This window comes from Equus caballus, chromosome 15 (genome assembly GCF_041296265.1).
Source record: "Equus caballus isolate H_3958 breed thoroughbred chromosome 15, TB-T2T, whole genome shotgun sequence".
NCBI classification, from domain to species: domain Eukaryota; kingdom Metazoa; phylum Chordata; class Mammalia; order Perissodactyla; family Equidae; genus Equus; species Equus caballus.
In genome coordinates this window covers 70,274,806-70,291,522 of record NC_091698.1, presented here as the reverse complement: position 1 = coordinate 70,291,522, position 16,717 = coordinate 70,274,806, and the positions used below count along the sequence as shown (strand labels likewise).

Genomic DNA, 16,717 nt, shown 5'->3' with positions numbered 1-16,717 from the left:
AGTTCTGAGACTGGTCCCAGAGAAGGACCAAGCAGTTTTCTTTTCTTTCTTTCTTTCTTTCTTTCTTTATTTATTTTTTAAAGAGTTTATTTTTTCCTTTTTCTCCCCAAAGCCCCCCAGTACGTAGTTGTATATTCTTCATTGTGGGTCCTTCTAGTTGTGGCATGTGGGACGCTGCCTCAGCGTGGTTTGATGAGCAGTGCCATGTCCGCGCCCAGGATTCAAACTAATGAAACACTGGGCTGCCTGCAGCGGAGCGCGCGAACTTAACCACTCGGCCACGGGGCCAGCCCCACCAAGCAGTTTTCTTGATGCCCCTGCACAATACTGTGAGAATGACTACAAAAGTTCACCACCTGCTCTTATTTACCGCCCATTGACAGACTTTTCTCCATATTTTGCAAAGAGAAATTTCACAGCAAAAATCCATGTTTTGTTAGCTTTCTCATGTTGAGATCTCAGTTATGTCACTGTTGAATTCACCCACAAGTTTCCACTTCCTATGCCATTCAGCTTCCTTGAACAGGATCAGAAATAGCTTTGTAAGTGATGTGGATGTAACTGTAAAACAATGAAAAATTAATATATTTTTTCATTTTTCCTTAAGATATTTATTTATTTATTTTGGAGGAAGATTAGCCCTGAACTAACTACTGCCAATCCTCCTCTTTTTGCTGAGGAAGACCGGCCCTGAGCCAACATCCATGCCCATCCTCCTTTACTCTATATGTGGGACGCCTACCACAGCATGGCTTTTGCAAAGCGGTGTCATGTCCGTACCAGGATTGAACTGCTGAACCCCGGGCCACCGAGAAGCGAACGTGCAAACTAAACCGCTTCGCCACCGGCCAGCCCCTCCTTAAGATATTTAGACAACGCTTGTTCCACGCAGACCAGTGTCTGTACATGTTGAAAAGACACTAACATGTGAATAAAATATTCCATTTGAAACTTAAAAAAAAAAAAAAAGCAGATGTCTCCAACCAGCACCACACAAGGACCCACTGGCTGAATTCCAACGTGGATCAGCTTACTGGAGTAAGCAGAGGCTATTGCTCTCCCCCCACCTCTCATGGATGTTGGACTTGCCTCAGTCCAGGGAATGTTAGCTGACGTGACAGAAACAGAGGCTTCAAACGTGTTTGCCTGTTTTGACTTGGCTTCTTGAAGGGTTCCACCCTCCGCCAGGAGGCATTCTGAGAAGAATGCCTCAGGTAGCCATTGTCCTTTCATCCTGGGTCCGGAAATAGAACCACATGGAGCAGACGAGTGTCTAACCCTAAGCCTGGAGTCCAGCCTAGCTCAGCCAGCCCAGGTGAGCTCAGCTGCGATTACACCAAGGTTGACCTGCAGACCCATTAGCAAGAAAAAGAAATGTTTGCTGTCCCTCAGCCACTGAGATTTTGAGGTGGTTTGCAATGCAGCAAAAACTAACTCAAAAGTAAAGTGGGTTTTGTTTTGTTTTTGTTTCTCTCAAGTTAAAAATCAACTCTTCGTTTTCCTTTCATGGATCATCTACACGGGGAAAAGGAACAATGCGCAGCTGACCTTCTCCTGGTTAGCCCCCAGCACATTTCTGGGGCATCTCCCAGCATGCGGGTTGCGTAACGCAGAAAGCTCCGCAGCCTCCTTCTCACATTAGCCTGACAAGAAAGTAAATTAGGACTGTGACACTCCTGCGCTCCCTCCCCCAATAAAGTCACAGCGATACCCAAAGTAAAACAAAATCGGTGGCCCCTTGTTCTTAGCATATCCATGCCACTGCTTCTCCTTTCATAAAGTGGGGATTATTTTTATCAAGGGTCTCCAGCGCTGGGGATGCCGTCTCCCCGAAGTTTTAGCCATCATCTTTTCTAGCAAGAGTTCATGGTGCCTGAGTCTTTTTATAAGAGGAATGTTCCCACGAGGCAGCCAGCAGGGTCAACGCCACAACGTCCAATGGCCTGGTTTACACAGACCTCGTTTTCCTCTGAGGTCTCGGAGGAGCTTCTCTCCTCTCAGTGTAGCCTTCTCTGTGCTTTTCCTTCCCTGCCTGCATCTTCCCAGCTCGCGCCGGCGTTCACCAGGTCCTTCCAGCGGGCGGAGGTCGGCTTGCTGGCAACCCAGAGCCTCCACGCCATTGCGGACGCTCTCCTCGAGGTGGCAGTAGAGAGTCGCTCCCTGCCCAGCCGCTTACGTCACCTTGTTTACCCGGCTCCGGGTCATTTTTAGATCTAAGATCACAGGATGTTAATTGGGCCAATGGTTTCCCATTCGTTTTGGCAAAAGGCCCTTCTTGTGGGCGTCCGGACAAGCATGATGTCCTTCTTGACAATGGAATTTTGCTGCGGGGAGTATTTATTTGCAAACACTTGGAATTGCATCTTTAGGAGATGGGAAAGCTGCGCGTTGGTGTGTGCCGCGGGCTTGTTTTGGGGTCACTTTAGTTTGGGAGCCCGAACAAGGATGGCGTTAACTAGGGATACGGGAGGCTAGATATTACAATGGTGTGTGGGAGGCATCGCCAGAGCCAGCTGAGAGCCCTGAAAAGGAGTCTGCCTTTTTACTTCCCGCTCCTCCTTCTGAAACTACTACTCAGCAGGAAAGCATTTGGACTTTGGAACTTGCAGAAATAAGGAAAACAGCTGATTTGGTCAATCTGTGTCCTGATTCATTGTGGGGAGACACTTTGAAGCTCAGGGGCCTGCCTCAACTGCCCTCGCCCAGGAATTGGATCTTAATGTGTCTCATCGTCATAAATCACGCTTTTCGCAGGCTGGAACTTTTCATCACAACAACAATGAGCACCACTTATTACTCCTTAGTTATTACTCCCACGCTCCCCAGCTGTTGATGAGGAAAGGCCAGGCACGGGGGAGCTAAACGGCCTAGCTCACTCTCTCACCTCCAGGACTTGTGTAGTTTTTGCAACAGTAAAAACATCAGAAACACTGGGTTTCTAATCTTTTCGTGTCAGCTTTGGTAGGTAGGTAGGAGATGGAAGGCATTGGGAATTTGTCTATGACTATACAAGAGGCAAAATACACAACCAGAATTCCTCAGCTATGAGGTCCCTTACAAGAAGAGGGTACAAGCATCTTATGCTAAAGGAAAGAAAGAGAATATCTATTGATTAATGTCAAAAATAAACAAGCCTCCAAGTTTAAGTGCCTGTTCTTCCCTGGCCCCCTCTGGTCTCATCCTTTCACCCATTCCTGTTGAGATACCGTATTAAAACCAACTCCTGCACTCTGCTTCAGTGGCCTGGGTTCGCAGGTTCAGATCCCAGGGGGAGACATACACCACTCATCAAGCCATGCTGTGGCGGCAACCAATGTACAAGATGGAGGAAGACTGGCATAGATATTAGCTCAGGGCAGCTCTTCCTCAAGCAGAAAGAGGAAAGCTGGCAACAGATGTTAGCTCAGGGCCAATCTTCCTCACCAAAAACAAAGACAAAAACAAACCCAACTCCCAGAGAGGGCAAAGTTCCTCTCCCTCAAGTAGTGTGCAGTCCACTGGAGTGATCATGCTGGCCTGGAGAAATAGACGGTTTTCATGTAAGCAAGAAGAGAAGGAAAATTCCATTCAGTTCCATTCAGCAACCATTTCTTAAGCTCCTAATCTGTGTCAACCTCTCAGACAGGCGGTATAGGTTATAAAAACATGAAAAGACACGGTACCTGCCACTGCAGAACTTTGAGTCTAGCAGAGTTTATAGTCATAGGAGATTTTTGTTCCTTTTGGAATGAACACAAAGAAAGAAGGGTTGAAAGAGACCTTACAATAGAGGGCAGGAAATGTCAGGTAAATGGCTTGGGAAAAGTGTTCTTCCACTCTGGCGTCTACTTAAGAGTGGTGTTGGGGTCAGGTCCCGACAACGCTGGCAGAGCTGCTTGGTGGAGAACAGAAGCCCCCCACTCCAGGCACTCAGGGCCTCCAGGGAGGCTGAGAGGCGGAAAGAGGAGGCCACTTGCTCAGGGTCAAAGGGTGCACTGAAAGGCAGGGATTTGGAGCCGGTTCCAAGAACCATGGAGTTCTGCAAAGAGAGCATTCCGTGTGGCTGCCTCCAGGTGAACGGTCAGGGCAAGAATTCAGGCTCAGCTTCAGTTTCCTGCATCTGTAAATAGGAAGAAATATGTGACTAGGAAGAAATAAGTGGCTTCAGGTCCACTTATCACCAGTTAAATCACCTTTTCAAATGCCTTTTGTCAAGAACCTGGTGATAATTCAGATCCATCCTCATCACAGGGAAGAGAAAATGGAGAGAAATCACACAATGAAAATTTTTTATTTTTTATGGTTATATGAAATTTTAGAAAGACTTCTAAAAACTTTTTGTTAAATAAAACAGACAACAGCATAAAATAAATGTACAGCTTAATAAATTATAAGGCAAACACTCTTGTAACCTTGCAACCACCCATGAAAGGAGATAGAACCGTGTCAGCAATCCCAGCAAGAACTTTTAAGCCATGGTAACTGCTGCAGGCTCCAAGGACAGACTGGACATGTCACTTACAGGATATTCTAAGGCCTCCAAAGAAGGAAAGGGCCCTTCGGTCATCAATCAAGCAATATTTATTGAGTGCATATAAGAGTGCCACATACAAAGTATAGTACCTCATCCCCACACATTTACCAGAGGGAGGTGAGAGAGGAAAGAAACCAGCATTTATTGAGTGCCTACTGTGTGCTAAGTGCTTTACCTATGTTATCTGTAAATGAGATAAACATTAACCCTCACTATGACTCTGTGAGGTTGGTGCTATCATCCCCACTTTGCAGATGAATAAACTGATCCAGAGGGGTTAAGTAACTTGCCCAGAGTGACGTGGCAAGTAAGAGGCAGCTGGCACTTGAACCCAGGCAACCGGGCTCCAGAGCCTGGAGTAGTCTTCACCACCATCCTAAATAGTAAGTTGGTTAATATGCTAGATATTTCTGTTTGCCCTTCTAGATCCCTCTCCACCCTTCTCCACTCCGCTCTGTGCTGCAGGCTGTATCAATGGGCTCCCTTACCCTTTGGCTTCTTGTTGGGTGTAGCCAGTGGGTATCTTAGGCAGGAGATCAGAGAGAGGGAGATCTGGGAGGGGGGCTGCATCCCTTGACTCATGGTCACAGCTCTTGTCAGGGGGCCCTAAGCACACAGGGCACGCTCTCCAGGTTCTGGTGACCACACACCCCCCCCCCATGCCCCTTCAGGCCTAGGGGTGGTCAAGTAGCTGTTACTTATTGCACTACCTCTGTGGTTTCCCTACATCCTGCCCACACCTTTGTAAATAGCCCCTTTATTCAACTCTCCTCTAATTACCCAATTTGAGTGTGCCATCTGTTTCCTGCCAGGTCTGGCCTGATATAAATAGGAAGTCAGGAAAGCAGCAGCTCAGAGGCCTGCCTCTCTGCGTGGGCAGCATTCCTCGTGGGTGCGGGACTAGTTGCAGGTGAATTAAGACTGCCTCTCATTTGAAGGGCTTCAGGACATTCCCTGTGTGTGTGTGCGTGTGGCCCTGGCACTGCAGAGTGAGGTTGTTCCCCAAACTTAGGGCCTCCTGAATCAAGACAGGCCACGAGTGGTTCTATTAGTTTAAAGGATCCTAGGCCTTCTGGAAGAAGAGCTAAAGGGAGGAAGCAGAACGCGGAGGAGTTAAAGATGTGAGCTCCCAGAGCCACACTGCCTGGGTTCAAGTCCCAGCTCCTTCACTTACCGGAAGCATGACCTCTGGCAGTTCACTGAACTCTTTCATGCCTCAGTTTCTCTGTCTATAAAGTAGGGTGATAACAGTAAATGAATCAATAAATGCAACGTCTGGCCCATGTTAAGGGTTATACTAGTGAGGGGGCTCAGACAAAAAATTTTTGATCTTTGAAAGATGAGGTACAGATTCATCTCCCCAGCCCTTGGGGATGACGCACTGAGAAATCAGGGAGCAAACCATGAGGCAGATTGCCACAGCTTGGAGCCGGGGACCCGTACGGAACGCTAAGGGAGATGCAGAGTGTGGAATCCTTCCAATAGCCCTTGGCCCTGTCCTCGATTAGGCTGTCACTTGAGGGCAAACGGAGCAGATGTCAGAAGAACAGAGCAAATAAAATTGCTAGAAAGATCTCTCAGTGGGAGAATGAAGTACCCCACTCTTCCCTTTCCCAAAGGCTTCCCTTCTGTAAATATCACTTCTGTCCCCTGCGTTGTCAGTTTCTCCCTCCCTAAAAAAATCTCACTGACATATAAAGATGCTCTAATGTCTCTTATCTTAAACTTTCTTTTGATTTCACATTCTCTTCCATTTCTCTGATCCCATTTACAGGAAAACTTCTTCAAAGAGGACTTCTTCCCCTCCTGTTCTCTCCTGGACACAATCTATCTTTCTCCACCTTTCAGCCACATTTGGCCCAGTGGGACAACACTCTTCATGTTGACATATTTTCCTTCTAGGCTTCTGAGGATCTCCTGTACCTCCAGGTTTGTCAGTGGGCCGTGCCAGCAAGCCTGCTATGTGTGAGCTCTTGGGGTGTATGGTGTACAGAGATTGGCTCATTTATCAGTTCTTCACAGTGCCTCAGTGGGCCCAGAGCTTAGTCGCAAGAGTTTAGCGCCACTATTTCTCTCTGTCTTTCTTGGGTGCCTTGCCGTTGTGTACTGGGGGAAAGTGTTTGGGGCAAGGAAAGAAAGGGGTTGGGAGAGGCAAACACAGGAAACAGCTCCTTTCCATCTTGTCTGCAGAGACTGTGTTATGAGTATGAGAGGCGGGATTTTCCTCGGTGAGAAATGCTGGGGAGAAGCCACTGCAAACTCTAAGTGCCACGGCCAGGTTTGCAGGACCAATCTGGAGCCCCAATTTCAAAATGTCTGAGGGCTTCCCATTCCTTCTTCTTGCTTGCAAGCAGCATCCAGGGTCTCTGGTAAGGGATTTTTTGAGGACAATGGTTTCGTTACCCATCCAGGCAGTTTCAGGAGATGGGATTTCTGTTCCTTTGTTCCTTCTATCCCAGCCCATCCAACCAAGTAGCCTTCCTCTGCACGCTCATCATCTTCATCTATTCCACCACGTCTTTGGAAAGCTAATGAGAGGTGCAATGTAGAGAAAAACAGTCAGACTAGATCTGAGTTTGAATCTGAGTTGCCAGGCATAGTAACCGGGTGATTTGTGTAAGTTTACTTATGCTCTCAGAGCCTCAGTTTCCTCATCTGCAAAATGCAAAGAATGAAAATCACCTTGTGGAATCATTGTGAGATTTAGAGGCAATATTCACAGGGTTCTGGCGCATGTGCACGGTCAGTGCTCAGTAAGCAGTAGCTGTTATAATAAAGTTCCCAATAGGCTAGGCTTTCACCTAAATCCCTTCCTATACAAAGATCTAGTGAATCACTTATATCAATTAAGATGCTTTCAGCTACAAGCAACAGAAAATCCAACTGAGAATAGGTTAACAACAAGAAAGATGTATCGTTTACTTAAGAAATCCAGAGGTAGCTTCAGGGATGGCTGGTCCATAGCTTAACAATGTCAGAGAGGCCACACATTCTTCCATCTCTCTAAAGCATGCTCAGCCTGGCTGCTTTGTCCCCAGGTAGTCTTTCTCATGGTTTTAAGATGGTGGGCACAGTTCTGGGTGTCACATGGAAACACAACACCATCCAATAGCAGAAGAGGACTGTCTCTTCCTCCATAAGCCTTTTTGAGCAAAGGAATCTTTCTGAAAATCCCCTCAGCAGACTTGTCATGATATCTCATTGACCAGAATCATCTCATGTGCTTATGTTTGACCAAGAAGAAGACAAGCACTATAATTGGTTGCTTCAATCAGGTTTTATTCCTGAAGCAAGAAGGATAGTATTGGATAGGCAACCAACCAATGATCTGCTCCACTGTTTAGCAACATCCAAAAAAATGTTTATTGAGCATCTATTATGTGCTCAGCCTTCAGAGGTACTGACATCATAGTTTAATGTCAACCTCTGCAAATTTAAAACCTAAATGCTGGAGATCTTGACTCACAGAGGGGACGGGTTCAGGAAATTTCCTCTGAAGCAAGACGCTAAAGGGCCAGGGTCATTCAGGGCCAGGAAGTGGCAGTCTTGGAAGCAGGGCTTGTCAAGGGGGTGAGGGAGCTCCCCAAGCTTCAAGCTGGCACTCAGCTCCCAATTACAATTCCAGAATTATTAGCTTTGATTCTGTGAGAAAGGAGCACATCAAAGCCAGAATCCTGTGAATTAAAATGTTGACTAATCAAGCTAATTATAGTTCAGTCATCTGAATTTTCACACAATGAGCCTGAGTTCTCATGAAAGCCTTCTCTTGGGCAGGAGGCTTTGATGATGAAGTAGCTATTTATGTCCCAGACCCAGTCCTCCTCACTCTGGCCGGGGAGTCCTCCCTGGAGTGCCTTTTGCCGGCTCAAACCCTTTATGGGTTCTGCCCCGGTTTCCTGAAAGCTGAAGCAAAGCCTGTTGAGGCAGAGATTATGAAGATCTTGGAAGCAAGATTCCCCTCCCTGGAGAGATCTAACCAGTGTGTCAGGATGTCATGATGGGATTCTTTTCATTTTCAGTTTTATTCCAGATTTTAAAATACTTAGGTAATTTACATAGCCTAATTATACTTTAGGAAGAACCTTCTCACTTAACATGTCTCAGTTATCAGATGCGGAGTGGTATAATGCATTTTAATCACTATTTAAAGGTTCTTTGCTGCAGAGTTAATAATATAGACTAAGCCTAAATCTTTGATGAGCTACTGAAGACACTTTTTGGTTGTCACAACTGAGGAGCAGGGATGCTACCGGGGTCTAGTGCGTGAGGGCAGGGATATCGCTAAACAGCCTGCAGCGCACAGATTAGACCCTCACAACAAAGGATGATCTGACCCGACAGGTTCATAGTTCAGAGGTTGAGGAACCCTGTGTTAAAGAGTGAAGGTCCATGTAACACTAGTCATCCGTTCACGTGACAGCACGTTTACTTAAACGGAGTTACCTGACACCAAAAGACATATTGAGCAGACTCCTTTATATTTAGCATTTCTGAAAGAGAGCTGGGAATAAAGAAATGGCTTAAATCCATGACAATCACATTCTCAAGTCTTATGGAAGATGGTTAATTTCTCCCAGTCAATATGCTTGCTCTTCAGGTAGCTGGCCCTTGATGAATAACAATGATGTTTAGGGACGCGCAGGCCCACTGGTCAGGCATTCTTCTTGTGTGGACAATTAAAGAAGTAGGCATATAGAACATGAGCCACTCAGTATTGTTTCTGTCCCCACACTACCTCTTTTTAAAGGAATTTTTAATTAATTCTATTATAAACATTATATAAACAATTACAAGTTTTAAAATCATGCCGGAACTAGGGACAAATTAAGTACTCTTGTTATTAAAGTTAATTGTTATCAAACTGCCTACATCAGCTCAGAGACCCTTAGGCCTTACTCTTGCTTTCTCTTTCCTACGTTATCCAGTGTATTTGGAGCTTGAAATTAATTTGCCTTTTCAACACATTTTTAACTGTAAAGATGTTCTGCTTTGTCTTGTCTTTTGGAGAAAGACCACTTAAAAATTGTTTTAATGAACACATCCACATAATTTTGAAAGTCGAATGGCATTAAAAGTCTAATGAAATTCAGCAGTTTCCTTCCTCATTTCTTCCCACTCCCCTCAGTCTTCTTGTCGCCTTATGGCATTTACACATTGCCATATTTTAAATAATATGCATGCGTGATTCTCTTTTGGTTCAACAGTTTAGCTGTATTATCTTCCAGTTATGGTAAATGAGGATTTAGCCATCCTCTCTGTTTTACCTCCCTACATAATTACATTATAATTTTTGGTTAAATTAATATTTGGTGTTTACCTCATTGTACACATGCAAGGAAAGCAGAGCATTGTAGTATACTATTATCTTTCCTTGTTACTTTTTGTTTTTCCTAATGTTATAATTGTCTTGTTTTTTCACTAGTGACTACTTTAAATTTCTTCATTTGCAGTACCTTTGGTCAAAAGTATTGTACATATGGGGCCGGCCCGGTGGTGTGTTGGTTAAGTTCGCACTCCACTTCGGCAGCCCGGGGTTCACAGGTTTGGACCCCAGGCGTGGACCTAGCACTGCTCTTCAAGCCATGCTGTAGTGGCATCCCACATAAAATAGAGGAAGATTGGCACAGATGTTAGCTCAGCAAAAATCTTCCTCAAGCAAAAAGAGGCGTTTTTAGCCCCTGAATACCCTTTGCCTCATGACTCACTGAAAAAAAAAAAAAAGACTCTAATCTACAGGTGCAGCCCATTTCCCATCATCAGCTGAATTTTCCCAAAATAGGTCATTCTTCAGAGGTTTTTATCTGCATTTGAGAAGCTAGTCCAGCTAATCTTCTGTGACTTCTTGCTAGGAGCCATGTGAAAGTAAATACTTGAACCCTCAGTGTTACAGTTCCCCAGTCACGCATCTTAGATCAGTTATCAAACAGCTGACACTGGTTTCTTCAGAAGCTCCCAGGAGCAATACTGGTTTTAGCACAGGTGAACACAAATTCAGTAGCTTCTAGAGACTATTGGTGGGTAGCATTCACAGATGGCTGCCTCCAGGACCTCTGTTTTCTCCTTTTTGGCTTTACACTGTGGTTAGCTGCCCTTTGGACAGGACCTTTAGGTTGCCTAACTGGAATAATTCTGGACTGTGCGCACTCCAGGGGTTTGTTTAGAATGGTGTCGAACAAGTAGCAACCCTCTTTTGACTTCTGCTTTCACTGAACGTGGTCTATCATAACCCCAGGAGTCATTGCCCTGTTCCTAGTCCTCTCTACAAGGATCTATGCTGTTGCCAGTACATGGAACCCTGGTATCCTTGTCCCCGAGGGTGAGTGGGTCTGTCATAGAAGATGGGAAATCCAACGTTGAGGAGAGCAAACCTCATTAAAAATATGCATGGTTCAATTCATCTAGAGAAAAGGCCTTATTCAGCAGAGGATCTCCATCAGAAAAGCTCCTCTCCCGAAGTATGCTGGCCTCTCAAGACGCTGAGAGCAGCTTCCTGACTTAGCTGATTCAGCTCTGGTCTGCCTGCTCTTGAGGATGCTTGATCATGTCAGCTTCCTGGTGATAACTGGCCTTAGCCTGCCACGCCTGTGTCTATTCCCGTACCCTTTCTTATGGAATTTCTTCCCATCCAAAACTAAGCAGTTGTGGGAGGAAGTCAAGCAGTCTATGCTACAAAACCTTGAAGCATCCAAACCTCTCCACAAACTCAATGACCTCAACTTCTAACAGAAGGACAGGCACACACACAGATGCCGAAACACTGGCGCAGTATCTTTTCTTCAAATACATCCCTGGCTTTCTACTTCTGTATCTCTGCTCACTTCTCAACAGAGAACAAAAGGATTTTTGTGGAGGCAGACACACCCCACATTCCTAGTTTACAGAATTTATTTTAAACCAGAACTACATTTAGAAATATATGAGCAACTATACTAGTAATAATAGGCGGAAGAAGAGAAGGCGTGTGTGTGGACTCATCTTCCTAGGTACGTGTGGCTCCAGTTAATATTTAAAATGGTCTCGCGTTCTCTGAGCACACACTGACTGTCTGATGGGGGAGGGGGTGAGGAGAGGGACAGGTGGCAGTGAGAAAGCTGACCTAGGATTAAAAATTAATTATGCTCAATTTTCAAATTAGATCATTGTAGGCAGATGGCTATGAATTTTAATATGATTTCAAATTTAACTTTTTTTTGAGAGGATTTAAACTCTATTATTCACCAACTAGGCAATTTATGAACTCACATTCCAGCTTTAATTCTACCTCATCACAAGTAGAATTATAGGGCTGGAAAAACTCCACCAACCATCTTCCACCGGAAAGAACCACACCCAAAGCCAGCCAGGGCAACAGGGATCCCGAACACATTTTTTGAGACTTATAATTTAAGGTATTCCACAGCCAGTCTCCCTTGGGAGCAAATTTGGGTGTTCCACTTCTCCATTCCGTCGGCCTCTGCGGAGTTTCCTCTTCTCCTGTGCCTCCAGCTGGATAGACAGGGGAACCCCCTACCCCTACCCCAGGCTTCATCAGCCTCTGCCTCAGCCTCAGCATCTGCATGGGGCCTTCAGTCCTCTTCTATGGGCTGTGAAGTGAGGCATGCTGAACCAGACCACAGCCCTGGGCCAAAAGGGATGAAGGGTAACCAGGGTATAAGGTTTGGGCTAGAAGGAACTAGCTTCATTCCAGAGGCTGGTCCCACAAGGGTACTTGGTCTATTCAAGATACAGTGCCCAAAGGGGAAAGAAATCCTGGGCAAATGGTAGTACCAGCATGCCCTATTTGGTTGGTGGTGTATGGCAGAGAGATATTCCAGGCAGCAGCAATAATGCAGGAATTAAATCCAGTAGAGTTGTGGTTCTGGAAGAACTGAACATTCATGGAGGGTATCAGCAAATGGGTGAGGACACAAAGAAAAGTATATTTTATTTCAGGGAAAGAAACTGAGAAGAACAAGGCAAGGCATCAGGGCCCTGAATAAGCAGGCCAGGGGTCAGAATAGTTCTCAAGTTCTGAAAGGAAGGTGGGGTCCCTTCTAGTGGTCATTGCGGACGTAGCTCTCCTCATCCTGCCCAGTCTCTCTGGATACCTTATTATGTCTTTGGAGTCAATCACCACCTTGATGACTTCCTATTTTAGGTCTCCAGTCTAGACCCCTTTCCTAGATTCCAGACCTTCAGATCCTCCTGCCCACTGGACCCCTCTACTTATATGTCCAAAGAAACTCACCAGCTTTCCCCAACCTGTTCCTCTTCCTATGTTCTTTATCTCAAGGAAGGAACTCATTCTTGACTCCTCCTTCTTCTCACTCACCATGTTTAGTTTTCCATCAAATCCAGTACCATCTGCCTCCTAATTTTCTCCCCTCTTGTCATTTTGCTACTGCTGTCTTGGTTCTGGTCACCATCACCTCTCATCGGAATTTGCGCTATAACCTCTTAACTTTTCTCCTGCCTCTAGACATGCATGTCCTTTGCAAAGCCTTTCGCCTAAATGCAACTTTGATTTTATCTCTCTTTTGCTTAAAATCCTTCACTGGTGCCAATTTGCCCCTAAGATAAAGTACAAAACTCATTAGCGTGACTTAAAAGCTCATGACCTTCCCCACCTGCCTGTCCGTCTTCACCCCGTGCCCCTTCCTCCGCATCACCCTCCCGTCATGTTGAACTGCTTGCAACCTTGAGAAAGCCTTGATTTCTCTGGAATCCACAAGTGTTACATGGGGTTCTCACTCTCTTCATCTGAACAACTTTTACTCATCTCTTGGGATTCAATTCAAAGTACCATCTTCTCTAGGACTCCTTCTCTGGGTAGGTACCCCTCCCACCTGCTTCCACAGCCAGAGTCTCCCTCGACTCTTATGCTTGTCTCCTGTGCTGTGTCTTCCTGACCAGACTGTGAAGACTTCCAGGCAGAAACTAGGTCTTTTTTCACTAAGAAGTAGCACAGCAATGAAGAGCCCCTGGGCTTTGAAGTCAGCCAGACCTGTGTTTGAAAAGCAAACCTGAGGTAAGACGCCCTGGGCAAGATTTTTATCCTTTCAGGATGTGTGTCTCATTAGCTCTAAAATAATAACACTTCCTCATAAGCTGTTGTGAGGATTAGATGTGGTAATAATACAAAGCACTTGTTATTGAACCTGACACATTGTAGATGCTCAATAAATGTTGGAGGAAGGAAGTGCAGGAAGAGAAACTTCAAATAGGCTTATATGGGCTGTGGTTAGTTGTGAGAGACACCTGTGTGGGTGGCCATGGCCTCGGTCATCTATGCAGAGAGATAGCAGAGCTGGATGGAATTAAGGCCAGACTCCGTCTAGAGAGGAAAAGCTAATTGAGCAGGAACAAGGCAACATCCAGGGCTGATGGAAAGCAGCAAGACAAGAAAGACCAAAAGTGAATGCAGGAGGTCTCTTTGAGATTGCGTGCAGCATTTGGCTATAACAGGGCCTTTACTGGAGGCCTGGCTCAAAGGGGAAGACTTGCCAAACGCCTTAAGCGGGCATTGGATAGTAGGAAGCACATTCTCATCCTCACTCTAGAGCTTTGAAAACACACTTGCCTCGTCCCCACCTCCCGAGACTTGGTTTCAAGTGCTCTAAGGTAGACCCAGGACTAGACATTTTTAAAAGCTCTTCAGAGAATTCGGACGCAGGGAAGGCTAAGAATCGCCAGTATAGAGCGAAAGCAGCCTAGTCCAGAGCGGGGAGGAGAGGCCACACCTCGCAGGCCACGTGGGGACTACATTTTCCCCTGGGCCCCCAGATTGTTCTAGCTGAGCATAACTAAGGGAAGGGATGGTGGGGGGTGGCTGCTACTCTCTTACCTGTCTAGGTAAGGACTAGCTTAGCACCAAGTGGCAAGGAACAGGGAAAGACAAGGGTAGAAAAAATGAGGTTGATGGATCCATCCTTCTTGATCTCAAAAATCCCAGCCTGCCTCTCTAATCCTCCCCAGAAGAGACCAGCTGCACGTTGCGAGGAGGGAGGTCCTTCGGGAGGTGAGGGGGTAGAGAAACACTTTCTCTTCCTTTATATCTCTCCAACAGCAGAGGGGGAAGCCAGTGGGGAGATGCCGTTCACTTCTCCTGGGGAACAGCTCAGAGATGGCAGCTTAGAGCTCATGGCCATTCTAAGAATGTAAGGAATTTTTTTAGATAAGAAATGCATCACCAGCCAACTGCAGCAGACTCTTAGTTTGAAGAGGTCATAAACAAGAATGAGAAAAAAGGAAGGGAGGAACTCATTAAAAAATTAGAATCAGCTGATATTTATTTGAAAAACGCCTAGTTCTCTCCTCTGTGGATTTCCACAGTCTGTGTATATAAAAAGTAATCAGGATGATGACACCTATTACAGTTCACAAGGAATAGACCCACCAAAAAGTGGCATCGTGAAGTGACTTCTAGTAAAGGCTGCCCTTTATTTTATCACCTTGGTCCTCACTAGAACCTGCAAATGTTTGGGCATGCAAACATGATCAAAAGTCATTGATCACGAGTCTATGCAATGCCAGCAGCCTCTTTCTCAGCCTCTGCCTGGAAGGGAATAAAAACAGATGACCATGGATCAGTAGGAAGTAAAAGTGGTATCTCCCTCAATCCTCAGTGCAGAAGCACAGCCCGGGGAAGGAGAGCAGATGGGAAAAAAAGTGATAAAAGGCAAGAAGTTTACTTACCACTGACCTTGATTCGTCCCCAGCTCCACAGCCCCACCCCACCCTTGTCACCCTTCACCCTGGTACATCTGTATATACACCTAGACCTCTGATCGTCTTGTAATAAAAACAGTGCTGTACGAAACTAAAGCTTTTGTATCAACAAAGCATTCCCTTTCCCACTCCCCCCCCCCCAAAAAAAGCAGGAAATTTTGTAAAATGGCTCATGATCTTCCTGGAACTTGCCTAATTGCAAAAAGTCCTGAAACTAAGGGGACTTCCGTTCCCTATGGGCAGAGACTCGACATCTCTTCCTTTCTGGAAATTAACAGCTCAAGTCTCTATTGATTTTACACGCTGTCCCTAGGATGCAGTGGGGCTTTCACACAAGTAATGAGGACAAGCCGTTCTGTGATTATTTAACCCTTCTGGTCTTCTGTTTTTGTAATTTCTCTAAAATGAAAACAACTCAGATACGTGAATCTATTAGAGAGAATAAGACCAAGACCTGCATTTCCTCTTGAACTTTAAATATATAGAGAGAGAGCAATATACTTTAGAAATAAGGAAATTTCAGTCTGTGTCTCTGCAACGTACTTCTGAACCACAGATATTCTTGTAAAAGAGCAGGCTCCATGACGCGTTAGGACAATAAGCAAGTGACTGGGCAGGGAGTGCAGGGAAGAATGAATGTGCATCTTAATTTTCCTTCTTGGGTCTCTGCCTCTGTCTTAGAGTAGTCTGGGGCCGTGCTTGCTTGCGATGATATCAGCTTGCTGTGGGTAGAAATTATGATGGTGGACTAAATTAGGCACCGTGACTTCAGTGTAGGGAGAAGGAGGAGGAGGGAAGAAAGGAGGCTGGAACTGCTGTTTAAAATACAGTTAATGGGGTAATTGTCAGGATCAATCAATTACTTCATACAAAAGTGAATTGTCGGGGGAGATTCGTCCCTTTGTTTTGAGGAAGGAAGAGACAAAGTCTTTTATTCCTCATGATTTTAAGGACAAGGAAAGTCTTCCAAAGTGTGAGAGAGAGGGGAATAAAAAGAGAAGCCTTATTACCCAGGCCACTTAGCAAATGTTCAGTGAGCACCTGCTCTGAGCAGAAGCCGAGCTGGGTGGAGGAGAAGCCTGGCCTCTGCCATGGACTGGGAGTTGCATGGGTGGAGAGGTCACTGTGACATCCTGGCTTGCATCCTGCTTAGGCCATGTCTCAGTCTCACACGCTACTATTATAAGTTAGTCCCCAGCCCTGCCTTGCGGGGGGTCATCTCTATGTGGTCCTCAGGTTTTGCTCCTGTGCTTCCAATTTGGACTCTTCTCTTTCATTTTCCCCTCCCTGAGTTTATCTGTCTCAGTTCCTTCTGCCACTGAAACTCTGAGCGGGATGGTGGAAAGAGCACTGGTTCTGCCCTCACTGGGTGAGTTTTGGCAAGTCATTTCACTTCTTTGAGTCTCAACTTTTTCTGTAAATAAGAATAGCAACAACGCTTGTATTGTGAGGATTAAATGAAATAATGAATGTGAAATTAATTACAGCTAATTTTTA

At 45.5% G+C, this 16,717-nt stretch overlaps 1 long non-coding RNA gene across 1 annotated transcript in view; it reads right to left on the bottom strand.

Annotated features, from left to right (window-relative positions):
• Positions 1-35: 35 nt before the first annotated feature.
• The window catches only part of LOC138917702 (uncharacterized), a 65,238-nt gene continuing 48,556 nt past the window's right edge, over positions 36-16,717 (bottom strand). The window contains exon 3 of the long non-coding RNA XR_011426102.1: positions 36-4,099. This is a non-coding gene — a long non-coding RNA (uncharacterized lncRNA). The remainder of the gene's footprint in view (positions 4,100-16,717) is intronic.